This window comes from Felis catus, chromosome A1 (genome assembly GCF_018350175.1).
Source record: "Felis catus isolate Fca126 chromosome A1, F.catus_Fca126_mat1.0, whole genome shotgun sequence".
Lineage (NCBI taxonomy): Eukaryota > Metazoa > Chordata > Mammalia > Carnivora > Felidae > Felis > Felis catus.
Window position 1 is genome coordinate 203,303,480 of NC_058368.1, and position 17,662 is coordinate 203,321,141.

General features: G+C 38.6%; 1 long non-coding RNA gene across 1 annotated transcript; it reads left to right on the top strand.

Moving 5' to 3' along the window:
* The first annotated feature begins 2,851 nt into the window (after window positions 1–2,851).
* LOC123380074 lies at window positions 2,852–16,355 on the top strand. The gene is made up of 2 exons (XR_006585315.1): window positions 2,852–2,992; window positions 14,433–16,355. It is a non-coding gene; the product is annotated as an uncharacterized LOC123380074 (long non-coding RNA).
* Window positions 16,356–17,662: the final 1,307 nt, after the last annotated feature.

The following is a 17,662-nucleotide window of genomic DNA, read 5'->3' on the forward strand; positions in this document are numbered from 1 at the left end:
GAGCCTGCTTGGGATTCTCTCTCTCCAGATCTCTCTGCCCCTCCCCGACTCATGCTGTCTCTCTCTCTAAATAATTTAATAAAAAAACAAGCAAAAAAAAAATGTTTACATGTCCAGTGAGTTACAAAAGTACTGTGCAAAGGACTCTGTAAATTGGAAATCACCTTGCAAATGTTCGCTGTTATTGCTACCACTGTGCTTCTTGTTTAGGGGTTCATACTGATGAGACATGGTCAAATATTTTAATACCTTGCTATTATGTAAGCCTTTACTGGTCCAGTCTCAATTTCAGATTTTAATAAATGATATCATATATACGAACTAAAATCCAGAAAACGTTGTGAAGCATTTTTCATTAACTGAATAATGTATTTCTATTCCTTCTAAGCAACCAAATTCATCTACCCCATTAAAAGAGAAAGCTAGGAAATTGAACCTAAATCTCCTCCAAGCTTATAATCTCAGTCCTCTCCTCTGTCACTAGAACACAAGCTGCTATCATACCCCAATCATTATCTGAGTGATTTGACTTCAGGACTTAGTTTTGGACTCAGACAGACATGGAATCAAACCTGCCTTGGCTATATATTAGCTGTGTGATCTACACAAACTAATTCATTTCCCTGACTCCCAATTTATTAACCTATAAAATAAGAACAAGAACACTGAATTCTCATGGATTATTAGGAATGTGAATGAAAAAATAGCATTAAGTAATAGGAATAAATTTTTTTTAATGTTTGTTTTTGAGAGAGACAGAGCACAAGTGGGGAGTGGGGACAGAGAGACAGAGGGAGACACAGAATCCAAAGCAGGCTCCAGGCTCTGAGCTGTCAGCACAGAATCCGACATGGGGCTCAAACCCACAAACTGCAAGATCATGACCTGAGCAGAAGTTGGAAGCTTAACTGACTGAGCCACCCAGGGGCCCCAGGAATAAATTTGTAATCTGGTGCTTGAGATTGTCATTATTACAGAATGTCATCCTTAAGGTGTCAATATGACATTCTAATTACTTTTTTTTCTGACCCAAATTAGAAGATCTCTTTAAAATGGCATATAAACCTTCCTACCTTCCTAAAACGTAAGATGAGAAACCATAACCATCAAGTTGACTGGTGGATAATGCTGACAATAGAGTATCTGTTATTTTTTTAGCTGGAAAAGTCAGTTCACTTACTCCCTTTACAAAAAGCATTAGAAAATAAGTATCACGACAATATATTATTCTAAATATGATATCTAAAAACAAATAAATAAATACAATATCTAGAATTAACTTATAATATTTGGATCTCAGTTCAGTCAGAAGCCTGAAATTTAAAGCCTAACAAATTTCCTAGGAGTTTGCATTTATTTAGTGAACAATGGGCTTTTTTTCTCTAAGGGTAAAAATAAATGTTCAGACAAATCTCACATAGATTCTAGGATTGATATCATGTCATACAGAATATTTATATGGAAATAGTGTTAGCTAGTTAAATTCATGGGAATTCAGAAAGAATTCTGCCAAATGCAAAATACTGAGTAACACTCAAATACTCAAAATACTGAGTGCAGTTCATTCTTCTTGCCCCTAAATTTTAAAGGAGCAGTCTACAATGAGATTGAACTTAAGAGTCACCTGGAGAGTTTCTGAACCTCCCCAGAACCAGACCATACCCAAGACCACTCAGATCAGGCATCAGTGATCTTTAAAGTTCCTAGATGACTCCAATGTGTATCCAAGGCTGAGAATCTCTGTTTTAAGGCAATTTCGTTCTTGTTTTTGCCTCCAACCTGTTTTATGATAAGCACATGAGAAAAAAATTTGCAGAAAACCAAGGTAAAGTACTATTCAAGAGGAAACGTCCCCAACTAAATATTTTAGAATCAGCCCTTTCAGAAAAGCTTATGTAAAATTCTAAAGGCATTAATTTTTTTCCAGAAGTAATTGGTGGATAGTAAGGGGGTTTCAACACAGATTTCACATGATGTCAGCATCACCCCATGTCACCACTTTAAAAGATGACGGAATCATCTGCTTCCATTTTTCTACTGATAAAAACCTCATGTCAGAAGTGGAGCCTGATGCCCTGAGCCTCATTTAGCCATAAACATGGGAAATGGCAGGCAATTCTGATGGAGGTTTAAGAAAACCCAAACCACTATGTACAGCTCTTTGGCCTCAATGCAAATAAACAAGGATTCATTTGTGCCCAGTTGGTATCTGATGGGCCCATTTTGGAATGCTCTCAAAATGTGTGCGGCACCAAGAAATGCAGCTGCCGCCAGTTAGCTCTGTCGGTTGGAGCGCAGTAACTAATGAGGCCAAGGTTGTGGGTTTGGCCAGTTTGAATTCCTCTGTTCCATGGCCACAGACTTTACCACTAGCCTCAGACAGCTGTCCACAAAATATGTGCCCTTGGCCACAAAGCAGAGTGGGTGAGAAAGTGCAGACAAACCAATTCAAATCTATCACCACAACTAGAAAAACAGCTCAGAGCACATGCCCAGCTGACTATAGATGTATTGCATCATCTTCATGCATGATGTACAACAAGCTACTCCAACCAGTTGTGATTTTATTGGCAGCCATTTCAGTGCTGTCTATGGGCGGTTGATATTCTGTATGTCCGTGTATATGCTTTTAGAATAGGCTTAGAAGCAGTAGTTATAATTTTGTTGTAAATCTCACCAAAAACACATTTTACAAGAACAGAGGACAGACATTTCACCTTACTTAATCTTTTCCCTTCTCACTTTTGTTTGGCTTTAGAGCTTAAATGGTTCCAAGACCACACTGTACAAATGAATCTCGACCTACTGACCACTGGTAAGCTCAGGAGTTTCTTCTTCTTAGACCCTGATTTGGTTGTGTGCCTTCTTCCTTTACCTTTTACAGGACTTTCTTCACTTTGGCACCTTAGTCTTCTGTCAAGTTGAATCGTCGTCTGGACCAACTCAACTTTTATATGATGAGAGGAAATCTCACAAAGCAAATTACACATTGGTAAGTAATTTGCTAGTACTCGGGGTACTTATTTGTATTGGTTAACTGTTACTATTGTAAAGGCCACTTTAAATGAACATTTTTATATCGTACACATTGCATGGTTAGTGCTCCAGGGGAATATAGTCTGACTTATGCCAAAAGAAGGGGAGAATACACAGGCAATTTTTATGTAGATATAAATAGCCACGTAAATATTATAATCCATTTTGACTTGTAAAGAAGTTTTAAAGAAGTTCAATACACACTCAGGCACACACACATATCTACTTCTAATATAATTTAAGAAATAAGAGCTATGTATAGTGATTTGGATAATACTCTTAAAAATGAGTGGAAAAACCTATGCTTTATGTTTTTTGTTAATGTGTATATTGGTCTAACTTTGCAAATTTCCACAATAAAACACAGATCATAAAAAAAGTAGGTTGAATTATTATTACTCATAATTCTAAATTAAGAGATAATGACCTTGTTATGAACATTAACTATAAAATGAATTGGATCTTATTCCTTTTGCCATTTTCCAGAATTGCATTTGTAAAACGTGAGGAAGTCCAATTAGACAGCCTATTTGTTATTATTCCTATTCTCCAAAGTTGCATTTCTTTTTTTTTTTTTCTAAAGTTGCATTTCTACTGAACTTTGTAGTTTGGTTTTAATGGGAGAAATGCTAGTGATATTAAATTGAAAAAATGAGAATATGGGGTGAATATTAAGCTTGTGGATGGTTATATAACTTTAAAATAGCATGAGTATAAAATAATTTCAGGCTAGTAAAATTTTTAAGTCGTGGCAAACAGACCGAGCGTGGCAAACAGACGAGCTTATCAAGAATGTACTCCCCATGATTCAACTTGTAATCTCTTATAGTCCCACTTTCCTTAATTAATATATGAACAAAATGTTACTGAGAAGCTAGTGCATGCAATAATTCTGTCATGTGCAGGAAATACAAGCTGATTACAAAAAGGTCTCTTCCCTCCAATTTAATATCCAAACAATATCCAATTTAAAACAGCATGCAATTCACGGTGAGTTCTACAATAAAGGCATGTACAGGGGACAGTGGTGCCCCCAGGAGTACTACTGGTCTTTCCAGGGAGATGGAGTAAAGGCCCCGCAGACACAATTCTTGAAATATCATTTCTAACAATAAGTTGTAGGTAAGTATTGAAAGTTAGAGTCAAACTGTACAGTGGTTCAGAACCCACCGTGTTCTCATCCACAAACCTTGATTCAATCCTTGGCTCTGCTATACCCCCAGCTGTATGGTCTCTCCCATCTGTGCTGTGTTGTCACTCATTTTTCCAAAGTAATATTCTTTATAACCCTGGTTTCAATGACCATGTGTTCATAAATGATCTTCAAATCTACGTCTCTCACCGATTTCCCTTTACTGAACTGCACACCCTATATCTGATTACCTATTATACACTTCCACTTAAATATCCCTTAGACAAGTTAAGCTTAATTTGTCCAAAATTAAATTTATCACCATTCCCAATACACATGATTGTTTTCCTTTTCTTATTTTTTCTCCTCACTTGATAAATGAGTCTACCACACAACCAATCACATAAACAGGAGACCTGGGATCATTCCAGTAGTTTTCCTTCTTCACCCCTCACCACAGAGCTTTTCTCTGGATTCTGTCTCACTCATCTATCTAATATGTATACTCCTCTCCTTTCATACCACTTAAACCTTAGTTGATCTGTTTGGGGGCTGGGAAGGGGCAAAGGTAGATTGCTGCGATACCCTCTACTCTTCCACTTCTTAAGTCTTCTTTGTTCCTTGGTAGATACCTACAATAGCCTCCAAGTTTTCTGCCTCTGGTCTATTCTCATCTCCCATGTCTTCTCTTCACTGCTTCCAGAGTCATCCTTCTAAAACACTAATTTTATCATGTCATTCTTCAACTTACAATCCTTCTTATGTCCTTGCAGATAAAATTTGAACTACTTTCTAAGACCCTTTATAATTTTGCCTCCGACCTCTTCTCCAGCTTTGTCTCTTTATTACTCTTCCATTTCTTCCATTAAACACCTTTTCTCTGCCAAGGGAGAATTACTTACATTTCTCTAAATGTACTAGTCTCTTACATTCTAACCCTCTCTGTCTGCCTGTCTGTCTCTCCTCCACACAGACATAGATACACACACACACACACACACACACACACACACACACACACACATGCACACACACACACTACACATTTCTGCACCTGCTGTTTCCTATAAGTGCACTGCAACCTGCTGTTTCCAAGTACGGTATTCTTCCCACACCCTTCTAAATGTGATGAACTCTTATCTGACCTTCATCACATAGGTCAATCTTCTGGGAAGCCTTTCTTGTTGGCTTCTCTCATTTCCTTTCTGAACCAACTGGGTTAAGTTCCCTTTGCTGTTCATACGTGGCTGTAATTATTTCCTTTTCCAATTCCTCTGCCAGACATCAAGCAATTTAAATGCATCCCTGGTCTAAATATCTACAGCAATAAACATTGCACTCAGCACATAGCAATAACTTAATAAACATTTCCTGAAATGAAGTTCAAGACAACTCACTTGGTCACTGTATCTTTTTCAGATGAATTCTTCTCCTTCTAAGCCTCTTCCTTGGCTCACCTGCTGGCCCCCTCCTATCTTTTTCAGTGCCACCACATATCCCTCCTAAACAACCTTCTCTGCTGCAAGCTTCTTTCATGTTTGCTTTGTCTACAATAGTGCTTCTCACATGGGGATGGTTTTGTCCCTCAGGTGATACTGGGAAATATCTGGAGACATCTGTGATTGTCACAACTGAGATGGGGGTATGCTACTAGCACCTAGAGGATAGAGATCAAGGAAGCTGGTAAACATCCTACCATGCAGAGGACATCCTCCCACAATAAAGAATTAGCAGGTTCAGGGGCCCCTGGGTGGCTCAGTTGGTTAAGCACCTACTTCGGCTCAGGTCACCATATCACACTTCATGCGTTCGAGCCCCATGTCAGGCTTGCTGCTGTCAGCACAGAGCCTGCTTCAGATCCTATGCAGCACTCTCTCTCTCCCCCTCCCCTGCTTGTGCTCTCTTTCTCAAAAATAAAATAAAATTAATAAAATTAAAGAATTTTTTTCTAAAAATTTTTTTTTCTAAAAAAAAGAATGATCAGGTTCAAAATGTCAATAGTGCCAAGGCTGAGAAACACTGGCCTATAGTAGATGAATAAACAGGCCACCTATCAGTCTGCAGGTCTATGAAGCATGCCTTCAGGTGACACGGAAAACATGGCCACTAAAAATTGACCACAACCGGTCAGCAGTCCATCTGCTAGGCTGTGAAGAGCAGAGCTGGTGCACGGGCCTCAGACTTCAGCATCCTGTCATGTGATCTAGAAGGCAGTGTCCCAAAAGTCAGTGACAGTGCACAGGACAGAAAGGCGAGATTTCACATAAGCAAAGTGAAAAGAAAAGTGCCTGTCTTGACTCTGTAGCCACACACCAATAAGACTTCCGATAGCAATGTCTTTGACCACAGACATTGACGATTTTAAAATGTGTTTGTTACAGATGAAATAATATCTCTGTGGCAGGAAGGAATTAATGAGACGCCGGGGAGTAACTCAGGTGCTATAGAAAATGATGCTCAGTCATCTCAGGAAATCAGTTAGAATTGGCTAGTTGCTATCTTTATAATTCGAATTTTACTATAGAATTTGGTATCCCAAGGATTTACTGACCTGGCTCTGTTTTCCACCCCTCTTTTTGCTGAAATGATTTGCAAGTAAAGAGAAGTAACTAGGGACAAAAAATATTAGATTTTATTTTTCAAATTAACCTTAGCCAACATGAATTTAGTAGGAAATTGGGCTACGGATTTACATGTTAAGTTGCCAAGTATTAAACCTGTCCTGGTTTCTTATTAAAAAAAATTTTTTTAAGTGTATTTATTTTCAGAGATACAGAGAAAGAGTGAGCAGGGGAGGGGCAGAGAGAGGGGGAGAAAGAGAGAGAATCCCAAGTAGGCTCTGCGCTGGCAGCACAGAGCCTGATGTGGGGCTTGAACTCATGAACTCATGAACAACCATGAGATCGTGACCTGAGCCTAAATCAAGAGTCGGACGCTTAATGCACTGAGCCACTCAGCCACCTCCTAGCTTCTTATTTAAGAAACAACACAATATCTGCTTTAACTTGTGAGTGAGACAGTGGTGAACGGCCTGTTCAACACTGTGAGGGACAGTAAGAAACAAAGCATTAGGATATTGTGAAAATATGTTTGTTCTGGGAATGGTGTAGTTGTCAAAATTCACACTGCAAAAAAAGTTGGCACATGAAGTTTTGGGGTAAGAAATGTTACCCTGAAGAGGATTAAGCCTCCTGGGGCTTTTCCAGAGCATCAGTTTTATAACATCTGTTTTTAATTTCTGTATATTCTATTTCCCTGGAAACTTAAAAAAAAACTCCAAATTTAACATAAACTGACCCTTTTGTAGCTTATTTTTTTTAACAACTCCCAGATCATCATTGCTTTCAAATAGACTTTCAAAGATTTTTTTCTTTTTCTGAATGACAATGAATTGTAATGTAACTTTCTAAAACCAGTTTCAAAAAGTTAAACTCCATTAGTTCAAATTACTTCAGTTCCTAACTGATACTAATTTAGAAGTCATCACCCATGTAGGTAAACTCTATATCAGAGGAGCTTTTGAAATGGAAGGATTTAGTCATTTGAAATCTGAAAAAAAAAATCTTGAAAGCTAAAAAATACCCATCAACCGATAATTCATTGCATCTTCATTGACAAGAATCTAAGTGACAAGATACCAGAAAGAAACCTGTAAAAATAAACAAGCATGGGGCACCTGGGTGGCTCACTCGGTTAAGCATCTTGACTTCAGCTCAGGTCATGATCTCAGGGTTCAAGGGTTAGAGCTCCGCATCAGGCTCTTTGCTTTCAGCACAGAGCCGTTTCGGATTCTCTGTCCCCCTCTGTCTTTTCCCCTCCTCCACTCATTCTTGCTCTCTCTCTCCCCTCCTCAAAAATAAATAAATATTTAATAAAAGATAATAAACAAGCAAGGATATCTAATATTAAAATAGTAATAGGCCTATGACTTTATTTCAAAGTTCCCAAGTTTTTTGAAATATTAGTAAAAAATATGTTACTAACAATACTGCCCTCCTCCTCTGTTAGCAATTTCTCTGGCAAATGTTGATTTCTCATAACGATAGTACTGCCACTCCTCTCCCCCCTCCCTCCTACATCCTCACATGCCACTGATAGGCTGTCTGTCCAGTTACCTATGATTTTCAGAGATTGATAATGCCTACTGAAGAAACCATGTGTTTTCCACCAATCACCTTTTCTGTACCTAACAGAGAACTTCCCTGACTTTCTTGGTGCTACCGGGATTCTTGTTGGACTAGCCAATATTTTCATTATACTCTACCTCTTTTCATGAAATAGTGAAATACTAACGATTTTAAAAAATTATTACTTTATTGACTTCATCATCAATAGGAGAAAGGACAGACTTACCATAGCTCATGGGGTTGGATGTATAATTTTCCTTAAATGGTCACATTCTCCTATTCTCTGGCACTCATAATTTATAAGAACCTGCTTAGAATACATGGTACTTCCCAATGGAAAACAAACAAACAAACAAACAAAACCAGTTTTGCACATAATTTCTGCTTTTATTACCTCCAAAATCACTTGGAGATATTGAGTTTAGATATATGCAACTAGCAAGAATTAAATATATATGGAAACTACCAATAGTGAGTTTCTAAATATTTCATCTAATATGAATTCAAAATCTTACAAGTCCTTGAGGCTAAAATCAGCAATGTATTCAAAGTTAGGATGAAACAGATGTTTAATCCTTCCACCAAGCTTCAGTTTCAGCATCCCACAAAAGATTATTGACTATGCTTTACAGATTTGTTACACCTTACTCTGTAAAAAAGATTAACTCTAAATTGAAATTTTGTCGTGCATCTTTATTTAAGGAAATCATTTGAGTTAAACTAATTTATACCCGCCATTATTATTAATTAATGAGATTTCACTATGTCTGTAATGATTAAATCTAATTCCTGGCAAAAGCAGGCTAGAAAGAGGCCCAACCAGACAGTTCACGGATCAGGATAGATTATGTGACTCTGATATCTATGTTTATGGGAGGTAGAAATGATAGCAAGTCCATGATTGTGGAGGTGGAAGTGAACTTAAAATGGCAAACCATGCCCAGAAAGATTATGTCCTACAAAATACCTAGACTAAATCCAGGATATAAAATGGCAACAATCAACTGAGGAACCTGGGAGAGATGTTTTTATGGCAATGCTACATCTGCATAACTAAGGATGTTAAGAAAAGGAGTAAGAAGTTATACACACACACATACACACATGCACACACACATATATAATTATATACATATATATAGTATAATTTTCAGTATATTTGCCAGAAAAGTGAGTGAGAATCTATGAAATAATACAAAAAAGGTAGATAGGAGCCAAATGATCACAATAGGAATTTTTAGTTTTATTCCAAGTAAATGGAAGTCATAATTCTTTTAAGCAAGAGACCACCATGATCTGGCTTACAATTTTAATAGAACAGTCTGTTTCCTTTGGATAAAACAAATTGGGAGGGCATGTATATAAGCATGGAGATGTGCAAAGCAGTTGTTCAGGTGAAAGACTAGAATGGTGGCAGTAGAAATAAGTGGAGAAAAACTCGTGGGTTTTAGGTATATTTTGGACAGATACACAAGAACTTGTTGAAAGACTAATGTATCTGATGAAAGATGGTGAGAGAAAAGGAGTATTTTTAGCTTTCTGCCTTGCTTGCTTGCTTGAGTAGATGGGGATGGCATTAACTGAGATGTGGACGACTGGATGAGAAACAGATTTTGTAGGTTAGTACATTTTGAACATGATAACTTTGAGTCATTCATCACATAGACAGTTGTATATACAAATATGGAGCTCAGTGGATGATCTGGCCTAGAAATATCAACATAAAACAAGAAAATCATCAGTATTGATTGTATTTAAAGTCAAAAGGCTTGATGATATCACCTAGGCAAAGAGTATAAATGAAAAAAAAAAAAAGAACAGAACGCAGGAAAGAAAATTGAGGAACTCCAACATAAAAAGTCAAGGTTGAAGTAGATACAAGATGAATAGGATAAACTGAAAAGGAGATAAGGAGCCAGTGATGTCAAAAATGACAAGGAGAGTATTTTAAAGAGTTGTCTTTAAGTAGTTGACTGTGTATAACATTGCTGAGAAATCGAGGGAGATAAAGACTGAGATATGTCATTGGAATTGTCATATGATGGTTTTGGTGACTTTGGAAAGAGATGCTTCAAAGGTGGTGGGATAAAAGTGAAAATAAAATGGCTCAGAATCTGAATGGGAGGTGAAGGTGTGGATATTACAAGTATAGATCATTTATTTAAAAGGCTTTGCTGTGATGCTAAGCACAGAAATGGACAGCAGCTAGAAGAAAAAATGGCGTTAAAAGGAAGCTTTTTTAAATGTCTATTTATTTTTGAGAGAGAGAGAGAGAGAGAGAGAGAGAGAGAGAGAGAGAGAGAGAGAATGAGCAGGGAAGGGACAAAGAGAGGAAAACACAGAATCCAAAGCAGACTCCAGGCTCTGAGCTGTCAGCACAGAGCCTGACACAGGGCTCAAACCCACAAACCATGAGATCACGACCTGAGCTGAAGTTGGATGCCCAACCAACTGAGCCACCCAGATGCCCCAAGGAAGCTAATTTTTTAAGGGTGGAACAAATGAAAACATTTTAAATTATGATGGGAATAACTCAATAGAAAGGAAATACTGATGCTGCATAAAATACAAGAGATGATTATAGAGGCAAAATCCTTGTGAGAACAAGAAGTGATGGGATCCATTTCATTTGACAGGAGCATTTGCAAGTGATAACTTAAAATAAGACCAGTCAAACCATTTATATCATTTTATTCGATAATAATCACAATGATAAAGCAGAAACTTGGATCCAAAGAGGGTCAGAGTGTTTCAGGTAGGGGAACTTAGTGTATTCGCAAGCAAATATTGCAATAATGAATCATGGAATTGGACAAAAGTGAAGACAGGAGGGAATGATAGTCATTGAAAAAGTGATGAAGTGAGTGGATTGGTTTAGAGGCCTCTCAATGTGGCAGAAGAATTGCTGCAACAAGCTGAAAATAAAGAAAATAGTGATCAGATTGGGAAATACTTGAAATCAGGATTTCAAACATGGTGCCCTTACTAGTGATAAAGTAACCCAGGGCATGGATTTGGGAGTGAGTGGCTAAGCCTACTGAAAAGATTGTAGCATGTAAGGCAGATAAGGAAATGATTGACTATTGTGATATATATCACTCCCTTGGATGCTAGAGTCATCAGGAATATGACAGGGCTGTGGGTAGAAAAGAGTATGAGAGCCCTCAGTCAGTGGGGGGGAGTGACCAGGGGCCTAGAGAGCAGCTATATGAGGTGCAAAGTTGGATGAAATGCAGGTTAAAAGACCTAGGGTTTTAGAAGGAGGAAGAAGGAAATGAAGTGGCTTCAAAGCAGCAATGGGCAGCAAGGGGTCATCTAACATAATGCCAGGTCCTGGGGAAACAAAAAATAGCCTCCATCTGAAAAGTCCTCAGGGGAAGCAGCTTAATCTGGTTTTAGTCAAGGCAAAACGGAGAAATAAAGATTTGGAAGAGGATGGGGATATAGGAGATGGTATTGATCACAGATGGGATGTTTCTGGGAGTATAAAAACGATCTGGAAGGGGTGGGAGGCTGGACGATGGGTCAGATTCAAGAATGACAATGGCAGCATTAGAGTAAGAAAAGGCAAGACAGTGCACACCCTGCAAGGCTCAGGATTCTTGAGCTGCCACAAGGAAAACCAAGAGGTGACATATGATGCTGTTAGTTCTGATAGCTAAATCACACAAAGGTAGCCCATGATGCCACAAGGACCTGGTCACCGTTACCTCCTGCAGTTCTGGATAGCCTAAGGATTTTAGGCCACATCAATTTTATATTACGTATTACAAAATTAAACAATTTTAAGTCAAGCATGTCAGCTAGAAGCTAATTTGTTTTTTTCTTTCATATGTCACCCTTTATGAAACATATTAAACCCTTCCCCTTCTTTGACAGGACAGAGGAAATTTTATTTTTTTAATTTAGTCAGGGTTCAGACTCCGGTTTATATGTTTATCTCTCCTTGTTTTTATTTTCCCAGAGGAAACTACCTATACCCTACTTCTCTTCTCAAAAATTCTAATGTAGAAATGGTATTCTCGTCACTTTTCTTTTATTGAGTCACCCTGAGAAGTGATTTAATACACTGATGCCATGCCAGTTATGTGGGTTTGGAATTGGGTATCTCTACAGTTTCATCAGTGATGCTATCCCCAGACTATTGATTCCTCTCAGGAAATTTAAATCTCTGAACAGCAACTGATGACACTAGGAAGAATTGCAGGGTCGGTAGTCCATGAGTTCATCAAATGTTCTAGTCAGAGCACTGGCTCGTTTTTCCCTCTAATGCAGATATCTTTTTACTCATCTGATATTAGGTGAGACATCCTATCTCAATGAACTACCCAGCTTCCCACTTGTGCACAGAACGTAGGGAAAAACCAATTTCCTCGAGGCTGTGACTCGCAGGCGGTGGGGGATTTTATGACAAATGGTTGGCTCCAATGATCTCTCAAGAAAATCACTTGTCTCCAGTCAGAAATCTCCTTCGTTTATTTCAAGATAGAGTGATACATCCCTTCAGTGTGTCTCTTCATTTGAATCGGCAGCAAATAGAAACTAACATCAAACCGTGTAGGTGGCGACACTTGAACTGGGTCTGAAGACATGGAAAGGAGCTCTGAAAATAGGGCAGGTTGACTTAGTGCCTGCAGACTAACGGGTGCCTTAAAAAAGATGACATATTCAGGAATGAACGGAAGTTCAGTGTGGTCATAGCAAGCAGTACGTGTGTGCGTTTTGGGAAAGAGGAAAGATCTCTGGAAGCAGGAGTTACCACACAAAAAAAGTGAATTTTCCTATGTCAAGTCTATCACGTCAACTGGGTTGACTTTTTAAAAAACGAGTCCATCATTTGATTATATTGACAAGTTGACTGAATGAGAATGACAAAACTCATTGAGAATGAGGGTATTAAACATAGTTGCCTTAAGTCTATCATGACTCTGCTTAGCATTAATCTCTGTGGAAACAAAGCAAGCAACACATTAGGCCTCTTTTGAGCTTTTGGCAATTTGTACTAACACTTCTTGCATTTAGTCTTTAAGTATAAACTAGGGATCTGAGCTGGGTAGATCTCTATAGTATATGCAAATGTTGTTACTGAATTGAGTAGTCAGTTCACATATGTGCCCCCCCCCCACATTATTAACTTACATATATATCATTAACCAAGCTAATCACTTAACCTCTTATTTTAGTAGAATTCCTCTAATTGAATTTACAATATATCATTATTTGAGATAATGAGTAATGAAATTAGAATAGATTTATAAAACAAATCCCAAATACTTTATATTTCTGATTTTCACAAGTTTGGATAATTTCTGCATTGATTCTCTACCACAGAGGTGAATATTCCAACTTAGTCTCACAGGCATGTATTCTAGGGTGCTACTTAAAACCCACCAAACACCGTCATGTTTTCTTCTTATCCAGACGTTTTTAAATATATAAAAAACTAGTGATTCTAACATTTTTAAATACGTAAGTCCTAATTTTCATTTGCAAATAGTGAAGATTTCTTTAGAATTGAGGCATATTTAGGGGCACCTGGGGGGTTCAGTCGATTGAGCATGGGAGTTGATCTCACAGTTTGTAGGTTCGAGCCCCACGTTGGGCTCTGTGCTGATATCTCAGAGCCTGGAGCGGGCTTCAGATTCTGTGTCTCCTTCTCTCTCTGCTCCTCCCCCACTCATGCTCTGTCTCTCTCTGTTTCTCAAAAATAAATAAATGTAAACAAAAAAATTTTTTTAAAGAATTGAGGAGGGGCGCCTGGGTGGCACAGTCGGTTAAGCGTCCAACTTCAGCCAGGTCACGATCTCGCGGTCCGGGAGTTTGAGCCCCGCGTCGGGCTCTGGGCTAATGGCTCAGAGCCTGGAGCCTGTTTCCGATTCTGTATCTCCCTCTCTCTCTGCCCCTCCCCCGTTCATGCTCTGTCTCTCTCTGTCCCAAAAATAAATAAACGTTGAAAAAAAAAAATTAAAAAAAAAAAAGAATTGAGGAATATTTAAAGTCATGGCCTTTTTCTGGTAAAATGTGAATAAAACATTATCTAAAATTATATTGGGAATTGTAAACTTTCTCTTTTTTTCTGTGAATAACTGGAACACTAACATGACCTTAAAAATAATTTTGGTTTTTCTGACGCCCAGCATAGCTCAGAAAGCAGAAGCATGAGATCAAAGATTCAATAGGAAAATGAAGACAGAAGGGCACGCTGCATAGAAGACCGGGTGTGAGTAGGTTTGTGGCAGGTGAGGGTAAGAAGCCGGGTCTCAGGCCAACTGCACTAGCGAAAGAGACCCAGGTTTAGGACATGAAGCAAGGATGAAAGCCAGTGCAGTTCTCCGCTTGTCCTTTGCCACAGCCTGAATGCCAAAAGGCCACAGGAGAGCGGAACAGAACAGCCAGCGTATCAGCTGCGGAGCTCACAGCCGGATATCCAAACCTCACTCTACTGATTACCGACTGGCTCTACGGTTGGGAGAAGGTTACTCGGCGCTCAAGCCCCTTTATTCTTATCTGTGTAAACGAGATAATAACAGAACTGAACTTTTTAGTAAAATGTGAAGAATAAATCATCTAACCGATTGAAGTGGACACATGGTAAATAGCATGTAAATTCTCAGTACGTGTTAGAGCAGTGTTATTATTTTTTAATCACATAATCTAGTAAGGTGGCATCAAAGTGAGAAGAAGGGATAGTAAGTCTATTCTATGCAGGTGGAGAAAAATAACCCCTCCTGGATTCATTAGCGCTGCCTTAACAAAGTGCAACAAACTGGGTGGCTTAAGCAACAGGAACTCATATTGTCTCATAATTCTGGAGACCGGAAGTCTCAGCTCAACGTGTCAGCAGGGTTGGTTCCCTCCGAGAACTATGGCAGAATCTCTCCATGCCTCTTCCAAGCTCCTGGTGGTTTGCTGGCAACCTTTGTGGTTTTCTTGTAGTCCCTTCACCCTGATCGTGCTTCTGTGCTCGCATGCATTCTCCCCGTGTGCAGGCCTGTGTTCAAATTTCCCCTTTTTGTAAAGACACCAGTAATGCTAGATGAGGGGCCCACCTTACTCCACTATGGCCTCATCCTAACTAATTACACCTGCAAAGACTCTCTTTCCAAGCAAAGTCACGTTCTGAGCTACCGAAGGATGGAACTTCAATGTACGAACATTGGGGAAATACAATTCAACCCATAACACCTCCCTCTGGAACACTCCTCATAGGTGGTCGCACCTGCTCATATAGTCCTTATTATATTCTATTTGCACAGCTTCTTTTCATTGTCTAATGGCCAAGGTTCCCTTCTCATGGGATCACAGGTTAGACCATTACATTAAGAATATATGAATATGGAATGAAACTGTTTGCTTAAACATGTAAATGGAATAATGAAAGGTATTGAGACTCCAGGCCAAGTGTAGGTGATAGAGAGGATCTACATTACCCATAATCATTTGCTCTTAACCTCTTTAAAAGTTTATTGAAAGCTAAGGACTTCTTTCCTCAGAATACAAGTGCACATGAAAACATGCATCGTTTTATATACAATCTCTGAAAATTACTGGATCACCTCTTAAAGTCTTGTTTAACCCGCTAGGGGTTTGCTAAACCCAGATTAAGACTCTTTGGACTATATCTTGGTCTCTCAATCTTGCCACAGTTGAAATTTTGTACCAGATAAATCTTTGTTGTGAAAGGCTGTCCTGTGCATGGTAGGATGTTTAACAGCATCCCCGGCCTCTAGCCACTAAATGCTAGTAGCATCCCTCTAGTTGTGACAATCAATAATATCTCCAGACATTACCAGGTATCCCCTAGGGGGCAAAATCACTCCATTTGAGAACCATTCGTCTACTTAGAGGGTTGGTCCTTGCCCTCAAATCAGTTTACACAAACATTTGGTAAAAGCTGCTCTACATTGCCAAGAACAGTGTTAAAGAAATAAGTAAATAAGAGACCCAGTTACCACTAGACTGAGGGTGTCCAGAAAATATGCACTTGTGTGTTTGTTTGTCCATTGTACTATCTTCAGAGAATAAAGGGTGCGTGGCACTCTGTGAGTGTCCAGGAAGTATTTGTTTATGTGCTTGTAGTTGTTTGACCTGTGGCCATTCACAGGGGGTGAGACCGAAAATTAAGCATCTAATTATAAATGTTACCCAAATATGCTTCCTTTAGCGTTGTGGGGGTGCTGGAAGTAACCTGAATATTTATGTGTGTAATAATACTGTATGACTTGGATGGAAAGGAACTATGAGTGCATAGACAACTGTTCGGTCTGTTCAAGGCTGGGAACCTGTTTGTGGGCCTAGAATATACGCTGGCAAAGAAGGGTGTGTGAGGGGGTATATATGTTAAATGTCCCTCTTTAAAACAAATTTTAAACGGTATTTTTCTACCAATAAAAGAGCATAAGTTATTATATTTAAGTTTCAAACCTAAATTAAAACAGGACTATAGAAATATTTCCATACGATGCTTAAAAAATCCAATGTGCCTTAAAATAAATATCACATCAGTAGAATATTATAACATTTTAATTTCCAGGAAGTTAATTACTATCATTGTAGTAATTGCCCAGGTTTGTCTAAGTTTGGAAGCTAGTGGTGCATTTAACATTCTGCAATGATCTGTCATTAAATCATGTGAGTTGACAGGGAGAGTTGTTGTTCTAGATCATCACTAACACAACTTCCTATAATAATGGAAAGGTTTTATATCTGCACTGTCCCATGCAGTAGCTATGAAGCACTTGAAATACAGCTAGTGCAACTGGGTGACTAAATTTTATTACATTTTAAATAATTGAAATTTATTTTTTATTTTTTTAAGTGTTTATTTTTGAGAGAGAGCACACACAAGCGGGGAAAGGGCAAAGAGAAGGGGACAGAGGATCCGAAGTGGGCTCCACACTGACAGCAGTGAGCTGGATGTGGGGCTTGAACTCAGGAACCTTCAGATCATGACCTGAGCCGAAGTCAGACACTCAACCAACTGAGCCATCCAGATGCCCCAGTGAATTGAAATTTAAATGACCACATATGTCTAGGAGATAGCTCTAAATGGCTGGGAATCTGTGCTCAAGGAGCAATTTCATTTTATCTGATCTGATGCAATGTAAAGGAATGGAATGACTTATGTGAGGAGAAAAGGATAACCAGAACACAAATATGCCAGGAAAAGAAAGAATGGAGAAAAACAAAGAAAATAATTTCACACACACACACAAAAAAACAGATCAAAAAGAAACAGCCCATGGCTTTCAGAGCCCTTCTTGATAAAAGTTATCATTCTTATAATTTGGATAAGGCCATGGACTTCCTCACTTTCTTTGTGATTCTTGGGCTGATTAAGGCTCTAACCACTGCCCTACTAACAACT